Here is a 12,573-nt window from a genome sequence, read left to right as displayed (position 1 = left end):
CAACAAAAACAAATCTTATAAGAAAATTTGTAATATTAATAACACGGTGCGACAGTGAAAAAACACTTGTGAAACGAGACAGTGTAGGTTGTTAATCTGGTCGAAAAGAACTCAAACATATTTTTTTTATATTTTTGGAACCCTCCAATTTTTATTTATTTAAAAAAAAACGTTTTCTGGGACTTTTTTGCTCTTAAAAATTCCTGCACGCGTTTTTTTCAAACCGATTTCAAAATTTTCGGTGTTTTTCAATAGTTAAATGTTGTAGCTTTTGAAAAAAAAAGGGTGTGTCAAGCCTACGCAAGACAGAAGTGAAACTTCTAGTATTCCTCTCTCTCTATTTTCATTTCATAATCTCTATTTTCTCTCTTAGGTTAGTTTGAAAATTAGAGGTTAAATAATTCAACGACGAAGCATGAAATTGCTTTTTCTAATATTTTCTTATAGATGAATGACGTTCGATTAATGTATAGTTCCAAAAATGTTCAATTTATTCACAAGTATACAATATTACATAAATAACAATACAACAATTAAAAATTACAAAGAAATTACAATGACAATTTACCAATCATGTGCCATTTTCATTGTCAATTTCATGAATATCATTTCCTAATGTCGTGATAATTGGGTTATGGTAACTAAAGTGCGAGATATATACGTGAGCACTTAAATCCTTAATTAATCGTGCAAAAACTGCATCGATTGTTGTCCCGTGTCTAGTCGTGCTAGTGTTCCTATCATTAACAATATCCAAATTGAGTGTGTTTTTGAAAAAGTTCAATAACTCTACAGATTCTTCCCTCGCGAAATTAACATTAAAATCTCCCGAAATGATCATAGGAATTTCGTGATAATTCTTATTCAATAGCCTCGAACCACCCTCTGTATATGGCAGAAGCACATGGTGGATAAAATCTTTGATATCAGTAATCGATTTACCTGGTGAGATATAAATCGACACCATAATAATTGTTTTCCCATTAGCCAGAGAGCATTCTGAGGCGTGGCGCAGTTCGCTGGTGTCTTAGAGAGAGGAAAGAAGAGAAGAGAGATAACGTTCGTGAGCGGCTCCCCCACCTCAACAAGCGCATATGGTGAGAGAGGGACAGTGAACGGTGAGCGGTGGTGGGGGTACTCGCATTTTCGTGTCGATCCTGACTCGGTTTTACTCCGTCCCCGAAAATCCATTACGCGCCTAAAGAAGTTTCACTTCAAAAATATATCTTTAAATTTGTTGAACAAAAAGGACAAAATTTTTACACCTGAAACTGAAGTTTTCGACTTTTATTCGTGTTTTTCGGATTTTGATGCCAGTTTTTCGGTACAACTTACAAAAATTCGGCCATTTTTGATACATATCAATTTTGTCTCATTCATTCTGAATAAAACGAGACAAATTTCATTAAAAAAATTGGTGAAGTTATAACGCTTTTCCCAAAAAAAGGCCAACTCAACCGAGCGAGCGCTTCGGTAAAAATTCTGTCAGTTATGCCACATATTAATATTGTCTCATTAATACTGAATAAAACGAGACAAATTTCATTAAAAAATAGTTAAGTATAATATCAATACTCAATAAGTTTTAAAATACATATGCACCCTTATAAATTTTTTGAAAAAAATGCAGGAAAGATGCAAATACCATATACTTATCTTAATATAATTAAAATTGAATAATAATTTTTATTTGGAACTTTTAAAATAAAAATTGATTCATCAATTGAATTTATGAATTTATTTTTTTTAGTTTTTGTTATTAAAATTGAAAAATAACTTTTATTTTGTCATATATTATAGATTATTAAACTTGTAATTATTACGGATTTTTTTATTTATAAACAAATTTTTCATATATCAAATATCCGTACCACTTCGCGAGTGTTTTAGTTTTCTTCCAAGCGTAGCTTTGTTCGGCGTCTATTGTCGGTCAATAGAGATCCTTATCACTGTGGATGGAAGTCCACGAGGTGGCGACCTGCATGCCTTGGCGTGCGCAAGGAGACTCTATATATAGCCGAAGAATTACAAATTTTCTGTAGGCAACCGATCTAAATGAATTATATACCAATCGAAAGGTATTCCTTCAATTAGATAATTTTTGTTCAAACGTATTCCAAAAGTTATTTGGTTTGGGAGAAATTAGGGTGAAAGTAAAAAATTTTTTATCACTAAAGTGGGGATGTTGGACACATTTTAGTCCCAAATATATATTCGCATTCTAATGCTAAATACGCGTCGAATGGACAACCGACCCGATCCGACATTTCTTTCAGAAGTTATTCAAAAAATTCGATTTTTTCTTCTTCTTCAAAATGAAGCCAGTGTGTGTCCGTTTGATTGTCAGTTGGCACTATTTTTTTCTTGGCAATCCTGGAAATATTGGAAAATGTTTGTTACTATCTTATGAGCAACTATTGTTCTACAACTTTTTGAAATACCTTAAGCTTACGTAAAAAAATTAAAAAAAACTTTATTAACTAAAAAATTCATAACTTTATAATTAAGAAAGATATTAAAACGTGCTTTATTCCGTTGAAAAGGTTTTTTAAATATCTAATTCACTTTCATTGAGACCAAACGTCTTTACAGTACACAAAAAAAAATACACTAAAAACAAGAAAGGAAAGCTAACTTCGGGCGGAGCCGAAGTTTATATACCCTTGCAGTTGAGTCACAGTCCGCTAGGTGGCGCCACGCATCTTATATTATTGGATATATAGCATATCGTATATAGTCGGCCGATCCTTATGAAATTTGGCAAATCAGATTATTTTGTCCAAAATAGAATCTGTACAAAGTCCCATCTTTCTAACTTAAAAAACACCAAAGTTATGCCAATTCCGATCGTTGTATGACAGCTATAGGATATAGTCGGCCGATCCTTATGAAATTTTGTACATAAGATTTGCTAGTCAAATATAACATGTGTGGAAAGTCCCAACCCCCTATCTTAAAAAACAACGAAGTTATGGCATTTCCGATCAATCAGTTATATGGCAGCTATAGGATATAGTCGACCGATCCCGGCCGTTCCGACTTATGTACTACCTGCAAGGAAAAGAAGGATGTGTGCAAAGTTTCAACTCGATAGCTTTAAAACTGAGAGACTAGTTTGCGTAGAAACCGACAGACAGACGGACATGCTCATATCGACTCAGGAGGTGATCCTGATCAAGAATATATATACTTTATAGGGTCGGAGATGTCTCCTTCACTGCGTTGCACACTTTTGACCAAAATTATAATACCCTCTGCAAGGGTATAATAAAATGAAGAAAAACAATTATTTTTCAAAATTTGCTCATTTGATCCTGTTTATATTACACGTGGAGATAGCTTTTGAGATGATGAAATTTTTGATATATCGCTTAAATCTGGCAAAATTCGTTAACTCAAGATATAGTCCTGTAAGTGCAGCTACCAATTTTGTGCAGCCTCCTGTGAAGCTTGCATTTACTTATACATGTGTGTGTATTTGATTGGCAACTTTGCTTTTTAGAGTCTGCATATATTTGGTCAATACTCTAAAAAATATGGAGTATATCTTTTCAGATTTTAGTTTATTTATTTAAAAATAAAATCCAAATAAAAAAGGGCTTAAAAAGTAAAACATAAACATTGACTCAACTAGGACTCGAACCTCCGTGTTAGGAACCACGACGCTCTCCACTCGGCCAACCTCGAACTTTGTTGCTTAAGGGCAAATTTTTATGTAATTCTGCTTTGTGTTTCAGTGTCGAACGTCTTAATGAGAAGACTTACAAATGCAAAATTTTACGAATAGAAAGCTTTATATGCATATGCCCCCACTGAGCATCTAATGCATATAAATAAAACTCCGCTTTACTTAAATTACAACCACCACCGTTTTTGGGCCAAATCATGGATTAAAAGATAAAAAAACTGGAAAACCAATTCCGCCAATACTTTACTAATATTTATTATTTTATATTGCACACACAAAATAAAGTCAACAATTTGTTTAACTAGAAAACTGGAAAAACCTTTTTTTATTTATTTTTTAATTTTAAAAATTTTCTGTAGGAACCGATCTAAATTATTGGTATGAATTATATACCAATCGAAAGGTATTGTTTCAATTAGATATTAAATTGTATTGCATTCAATTAGATAACAGTTTATTTTGAGACTGTGATATTAAAAATAATTAAAGTAAACAAAAATCAACCCATAATAAAGATTTTTCTGCTTGGAATCGAACCCACGACCTTACGATTAAAAGGCAGATATGTTAGTCATTGAACCATGGGGTTAAAGTTTTCCGCGCAAAATATTTGGAATGACAAGAAAATATAAGTGATTAATAACGAATATTGAATATGCGTAATTTCGAACTCTAGCAGCAGCAGAGGGCCTGCAGAATTACTTCGCCTACTTTGTTTTGACGTTCGAAGGGCAAACCTTATTGAATTGTTTTTGTTTTTTGAACGAAATTTAACATTACGGCCGGAAAAGGCGGTGACAGGAATTTCAGTACTGCTGGGTTTTTGAGCTTGTTCATGTACAGGGTGCTCCATATTTTATGTCGGTTGTAAACGCTGAATAACTTTCACATTTACCAACCGATTGCATCAAATATGTTTTGGAAACAGTGTCGTATCGTCGCCGCGCTCAGCATTTTCGCGTCAGTAAAACCACTATGTGGCGCATTTTGAGGAAGGATTTGAGTTTGTTTCCTTATAAAGTGCAATTAACACAATAAATATTGCCGGCAGACTGCCAAAGTCGCTTGAAATACGGCCAAACAATTTTACGGACGTCTGGTGTCAAAAAGAGGCGACATTGATTGGCCACCCAGATCACCTGATTTAACCCCCCCGGACTTCTTTTTGTGGGGTTATCTGAAAAGCAAGGTTTACGCCAACCACCCTTAAACTATTGACGAGCTCAAGGCAAACATTCGTGCTGAAATCGACGCTATAGCACCCAAGATGCTAGGAAAGGTAATGGAAAACGCAGAAAAAAGGAGTCATTTTGTAATTGCAAATAAAGGTGGCCACTTAGTTGATATTGTTTTTAAAAACTAGTCCAACAAAATTGTAAGGAACCAAACTGAATAAAAATACATTACTTATAGAAATCGGTTGTTTTTTCTCAAAGTTATTCCATATTTACATACCGACATAAAAGATGGAGCACCCTGTATGTGTGAAATAAACTTGAAAATATCTAGTAAATTCTTTTAACTTGTACTGTATTTGTCTATCGGACGACTATATCCCATAGCTGCCATATAACTGATTGATCGGAAATGCCATACTTTTGGTGTTTTTTAAGTTGGAGGGTTGGGACTTTCCACACATGTTATATTTTTTCAAAACATCTTATGGGCCAAATTCAGAAGGATCGGTCGACTATATCCTATAGCTGTCATATGTTTAGTACAGATTGCATTTTAGGCAATCTTATCCGATTTGCAACATTTTATTAGGATAATTGGCTTAACTTTCTTGTTTTTGAAGCTAGAACGATGGGACTGTCTACGGTTTCCGTTTTGGGCAATCTAATCCTATGTTTCACCATATAACTGAACGATCGGAAATGGCACAACCTTGCTATTTTCAAAGATGCTTGGGGCTGTTTCCAATATTTTTATTAGAAATTTTTTTGATGGTGAAATTCTCATAAGGATCGGACAACTATATACGATCCGATAAATATAATAATAACACTGTGCGACAAAAAAAAAAAAAAACGAAATACACTTGGGAAAGGAGATAGTGTAGGTTGTTAATCTGGTCGAAGAGAACTCAAAAATATTTTTTTTATATTTTTGGAACCCTCCAATTTTTATTTATTTAAAAAAAACCGTTTTTCGGGACTTTTTTGCGCTTAAAAATTCGTGAACGCGTTTTTTTCAACCGATTTCAAAATTTTCGGTGTTTTTCAATAGTTAAATGTTGTAGCTTTTGAAAATAAAATATATCTTCGATTTTGTTGAACAAAAAGGACAATATTTTTACACCTGAAACTGAAGTTTTCGACTTTTATTCGTGTTTTTCGGATTTTGATGCCAGTTTTTCGGTACAACTTACAAAAATTCGGCCATTTTTGATACATATCAATGTTGCCTCATTCATTCTGAATAAAACGAGACGAATTTCATAAAAAAATTATGAAAATTGGTGAAGTTATAACGCTTTTCCTAAAAAGAGTCAATTCAACCTAGCGTGCGCTCCGGAGTACCGGAGTGTATAAGACAGGAATATGCTCTTCTTCTTATAGTGCTCCCATGGTTTTATTGACTTTTTTTGGGAAAAGCGTTATAGCTTCAACAATTTTTATTATTTTTTAATGAAATTTGTATCGTTTTATTCAGTATTAAAGAGACAATATTAATATGTGGCAAAAATGACAGAATTTTTGTCAGAAGAAAGCAATATACTCTTATTTTTATACACATTGTTCCTCCGAAGCGCTCGCTAGGTTGAGTTGACTTTTTTTGGGAAAAGCGTTATAACTTCACCAATTTTCATAATTTTGGGTTCCAAAAATATAAAAAAAATATTTTTGAGTTCTCTTCGACCAGATTAACAACCTACACTATCTCGTTTCACAAGTGTTTTTTCACTGTCGCACCGTGTAATATAAGCTTCTGTTTAACTGCAAGGTTATATCAAATTCGGCTCCGTTCGAAGTTAGCTTTCCTTTCTTATTTTTTTTCAGATAATTTATTATATAGAAAAACTCTCATAAGGATAAGCCTCTTATCTGTTAATTTGTTTAAACAATTTGGTTTCCCACAATTACGAAACAATTTTGAATTTTAAATATAATTTTGGGCAAATTTTTAATTAAAATTTTTCAACTAACCAAATTCCAAAACCTTTGTAAATAAAAAATACGCGACAGTGAAAAAACACTTGTGAAACGAGATAGTGAAGGTTGTTAATCTGGTCGAAGAGAACTCAAAAATATTTTTTTTTATATTTTTGGAACCCTCCAATTTTTATTTATTAAAAAAAAACCGTTTTTCGGGACTTTTTTGCGCTTAAAAATTGCTGAACGCGTTTTTTTCAACCGATTTCAATATTTTCGGTGTTTTTCAATAGTTAAATGTTGTATCTTTTGAAAAAAAATATATCTTCGGGAAAAGCGTTATAACTTCACCAATTTTCATAAATTGTTGATGAAATTTGTCTCGTTTTATTCAGAATGAATGGGACAACATTGATATGTATCAAAAATGGTCGAATTTTTGTAAGTTGTATAGAAAAACTGGCATCAAAATCCGAAAAACACGAATAAAAGTCGAAAACTTCAGTTTCAGGTGTAAAAATTTTGTCCTTTTTGTTCAACAAAATCGAAGATATATTTTTTTTCAAAAGCTACAACATTTAACTATTGAAAAACACCGAAAATTTTTGAAATCGGTTGAAAAAAACGCGCTCAGGAATTTTTAAGCGCAAAAAAGTCCCGAAAAACGGTTTTTTTTTAAATAAATAAAAATTGGAGGGTTCCAAAAATAAAAAAAAAATATTTTTGAGTTCTCTTCGACCTGATTAACAACCTACACTATCTCGTGTATTTCGATTTTTTTTTGTCGCACAGTGTATTCTATTTATTATGTGTTTTATTTTAAATAATTGAAGATCAATATATACAAAAAAAAAACTGATATCATATAAAAAAAACCTCTTGACGAGGAAAAGTACCGGTGACGAACCTGCATGCGAAACCCAAAATATCTGATATCAATTTTAGAGACGAAAATATGCTATAAAGGTGTACCTGCATTGCATATAAAAAATATTCTTGTTCCGCACGTGCCTGATTTTTTTTTTGATTTTCTTGCACGTGCCGAACAAGAATATTTTTTATATTCTTTTTTACCTCGTCAAGAGGTTTTTTTATATGATCTTATTCTTCACAATTTTACTAAACCACACTCATCGCTTTCTTTAATTTCCCTTTTTCGTTTCCCTGGCACAGTGGTTCAAGGTACCTAAATATTAAACACCGCACACCACTATCTGAACAATTTTATTAAAAGCGTCTTGATATTCGACAGGTGAAGGTACATTATCAAATTCTCCACCACACCGTAATCCGATGGGAAGGGGGTCTGCTGGGAGCCGTGGCGGATACTTAGTTCTCCGGTTGGTGCGCTGGCCTGGTGCGCTCAGCGTTGGTCCTGAATATGTCGGAATATGATGGGAGAACTTCTCTCCGTTATTATCTGCCCTGAAGGCTAGATAACCTATTTAATAATAATGACAGCGTTAGCTGGAGTTAATCTGTCCTCCTTATTATGGAGTGGAGCTATATGCTCGTTATTAATATCCAAATTAAACTGAAAATCTGCCTCTGCATATAAATATTAGGGCGATCCAATAATCACCCACGATTTATACCGACTTATATGCTACTCATTAACAGTGTTAACTACCCTCCCCTTAAGAGTATGGCCGTCCTCGATCATCTGGAACTTGTCAAAAACTTGTTGGATCTCCCGCGCATCTCGCTTCCTTTTCAGGATCATAATGAAGAGGAACTACTAACATCTCGTTCGCGGTCGGTGTGGCAAGACCGCGAACACCTGGGGGTAACGGGGATGCTGCCATGCCTGGGACCTTTCTTATGGCTTCACGAACGTTTCAATATTTTGTACCATTGATAAAGGCCACCCGCTCGAAGGATGGTGTGTTAGTGTGATATCGGAAAAATTGTGACCTTCTTACAAGTAGTTTTAATATTAGGGTATGCAATTAGCATATGAATCATGCCATCGGACTTACCTTAATGGTAAATGCCTCAATTAAGCTAATAATGGGGACTTCTGTTGGATGATCCATCAATACAGACTCCAAATCATTGTGATTAAAAATAGTTAGATTTATAATGTTGGCTTTAGCTAATGGGACTGTAAGCATCAAATTCTGAATCTCGTTTATTAATATTCTATTTCTAGCCAAAAGGATCTTGTATAAGTGTGGAGTGTCAATCATATTATTTTGCTTTGCCTTGATAATTTTCTTAACCGCCTCTGTTAATTCATTAATTTTGTTTTGTGTTTGCGTATTAATGATCACCTGTCTATTATTAGATTCCATTAATCGTAAGTGGGACATTTTTAACTTTTCAGCTAACGTTATTAATATGATTCCAGCGAACCTGTAAGAAGGCAAAAGGTTAAATCTACTGTACTTTAAGTGGGGTAACTATGGTAAAGTGTGTGTTAGAATAATGTAAAAAAAACTTGAAACAAAAAACCTGAAAAAAAACTTGAGGGGGGCATTATCTAAGGTTGTCCTTATGGACCACCCTCCCTCTAATAAGAACAGACGTTCCCATGTATGCTTGTACACGCTCTTCTGTGTACAGAGCGGTAAGTTTGTTTCCTAACCTTTAGTCTAGTATGGTTGCACCTATCTAGATTAGCCTGTTGTGCCTTTTCGATATTGTCTTTTATCGCTAATTTCTGGTCGTCGTTGGCAGATACAGATACTTTTTGGGCGGAGATACACCTGAGCTAACAATCCACCAGCATCGCTTGGCCCCAAAAGAGGCCAAGACACGTAGCTAGCAGAATGCGGTGGCCCAATCTCAAGTGGATCGTCAAAACAACGCTCCTGGTTTTTGTCTCCCTCACCCTGTTCGTGCTCATCACCAGCTGGATATCCTCCATCCCGTACACCAACAAACCCGTCCACCATGGCATTGAACCGCTCCCACAGAAACAAGGTCGTTCCGCCGATGTGCTGGAAAAGCATGATGACGTGAGCCAGAAAAAAGTGCATAACCCAGTAGAGCCAGATCTGGACATGGAGAAAAAGAACGAAAAGAAAAGTGGAACCCGATGACGTATAGGAAGAAGAAGCAAAAGATGCTGCGGAAAAGGAGAATATAGTACCACTGGAGAATGAGCTGCAGGTGGTGCCGCCGGCAGATATGGTAAAGAAGGATTGGCACGACTATACGGCCATGGAGCGAGATGCAGCGCGAGTGGGTCTTGGCGAAAAGGTCCGCCAGCTTGGACGATGAATCTCATTCCTAGAAACAGAGAAACGGATGTCCCTAGAGAATGGGTTCAATGCCCTGCTCTCCGACTCCATTTCTGTCAATCGTTCCCTGAATGATATCCTCCACAAACAGTGAGTTTTAATTATAAATTATAAATGTGTACGTTAACTATGGCCCTAGAAAGTAACGGCTGTACTGCAGGGAATTTGGAAAATATATCTACGCAGGTTAAAAATAGTTTCTTATCCGTAGAGTAGATATCTATATGTAGTCTTTCGCCCGCGTATGAGGGGATAGGTGTGACACCCAACTCCTGCTTCTTGGGGTGTCTGTTGTACTTTGCATTGGTGCATGTCTTGCAATTTATGACTACTTCTTTATCGAGTTTGGCCATATTCAAAAAATAGTAATTCTGAAGGACCTGTTTTACATTTTTCTGGGCAGCCATGTTGGCGCGGATGTGTTCGCATGTGATTATTTCTTTCTGCTCATTTGCGTTTGTAATATCACTCACGAATTTTGGGAAAAGCTTTATAACTTCAACAATTTTTATTATTTTTTAATGAAATTTGTCTCGTTTTATTCAGTATTAATGAGACAATATTAATATGTGGCATAAATGACAGAATTTTTATCAGAAGAAAGCAATATACTCTTATTTTTATACACATTGTTCCTCCGAAGCGCTCGCTCGGTTGAGTACTACCTGCAAGGAAAAGAAAGTGCAAAGTTTCAACTCGATAGCTTTAAAACTGAGAGACTAGTTTGCGTAGAAACCGACAGACAGACGGACATGCTCATATCGACTCAGGAGGTGATCCTGATCAAGAATATATATACTTTATAGGGTCGGAGATGTCTCCTTCACTGCGTTGCACACTTTTGACCAAAATTATAATACCCTCTGCAAGGGTATAATAAAATGAAGAAAAACAATTATTTTTCAAAATTTGCTCATTTGATCCTGTTTATATTACACGTGGAGATAGCTTTTGAGATGATGAAATTTTTGATATATCGCTTAAATCTGGCAAAATTCGTTAACTCAAGATATAGTCCTGTAAGTGCAGCTACCAATTTTGTGCAGCCTCCTGTGAAGCTTGCATTTACTTATACATGTGTGTGTATTTGATTGGCAACTTTGCTTTTTAGAGTCTGCATATATTTGGTCAATACTCTAAAAAATATGGAGTATATCTTTTCAGATTTTAGTTTATTTATTTAAAAATAAAATCCAAATAAAAAAGGGCTTAAAAAGTAAAACATAAACATTGACTCAACTAGGACTCGAACCTCCGTGTTAGGAACCACGACGCTCTCCACTCGGCCAACCTCGAACTTTGTTGCTTAAGGGCAAATTTTTATGTAATTCTGCTTTGTGTTTCAGTGTCGAACGTCTTAATGAGAAGACTTACAAATGCAAAATTTTACGAATAGAAAGCTTTATATGCATATGCCCCCACTGAGCATCTAATGCATATAAATAAAACTCCGCTTTACTTAAATTACAACCACCACCGTTTTTGGGCCAAATCATGGATTAAAAGATAAAAAAACTGGAAAACCAATTCCGCCAATACTTTACTAATATTTATTATTTTATATTGCACACACAAAATAAAGTCAACAATTTGTTTAACTAGAAAACTGGAAAAACCTTTTTTTATTTATTTTTTAATTTTAAAAATTTTCTGTAGGAACCGATCTAAATTATTGGTATGAATTATATACCAATCGAAAGGTATTGTTTCAATTAGATATTAAATTGTATTGCATTCAATTAGATAACAGTTTATTTTGAGACTGTGATATTAAAAATAATTAAAGTAAACAAAAATCAACCCATAATAAAGATTTTTCTGCTTGGAATCGAACCCACGACCTTACGATTAAAAGGCAGATATGTTAGTCATTGAACCATGGGGTTAAAGTTTTCCGCGCAAAATATTTGGAATGACAAGAAAATATAAGTGATTAATAACGAATATTGAATATGCGTAATTTCGAACTCTAGCAGCAGCAGAGGGCCTGCAGAATTACTTCGCCTACTTTGTTTTGACGTTCGAAGGGCAAACCTTATTGAATTGTTTTTGTTTTTTGAACGAAATTTAACATTACGGCCGGAAAAGGCGGTGACAGGAATTTCAGTACTGCTGGGTTTTTGAGCTTGTTCATGTACAGGGTGCTCCATATTTTATGTCGGTTGTAAACGCTGAATAACTTTCACATTTACCAACCGATTGCATCAAATATGTTTTGGAAACAGTGTCGTATCGTCGCCGCGCTCAGCATTTTCGCGTCAGTAAAACCACTATGTGGCGCATTTTGAGGAAGGATTTGAGTTTGTTTCCTTATAAAGTGCAATTAACACAATAAATATTGCCGGCAGACTGCCAACGTCGCTTGAAATACGGCCAAACAATTTTACGGACGTCTGGTGTCAAAAAGAGGCGACATTGATTGGCCACCCAGATCACCTGATTTAACCCCCCCGGACTTCTTTTTGTGGGGTTATCTGAAAAGCAAGGTTTACGCCAACCACCCTTAAACTATTGACGAGCTCAAGGCAAACATTCGTGCTGAAAT

Source organism: Drosophila ananassae, assembly GCF_017639315.1.
Source record: "Drosophila ananassae strain 14024-0371.13 chromosome 4 unlocalized genomic scaffold, ASM1763931v2 tig00000054, whole genome shotgun sequence".
NCBI lineage: Eukaryota > Metazoa > Arthropoda > Insecta > Diptera > Drosophilidae > Drosophila > Drosophila ananassae.
Note: the sequence above shows the minus strand (reverse complement) of the source record.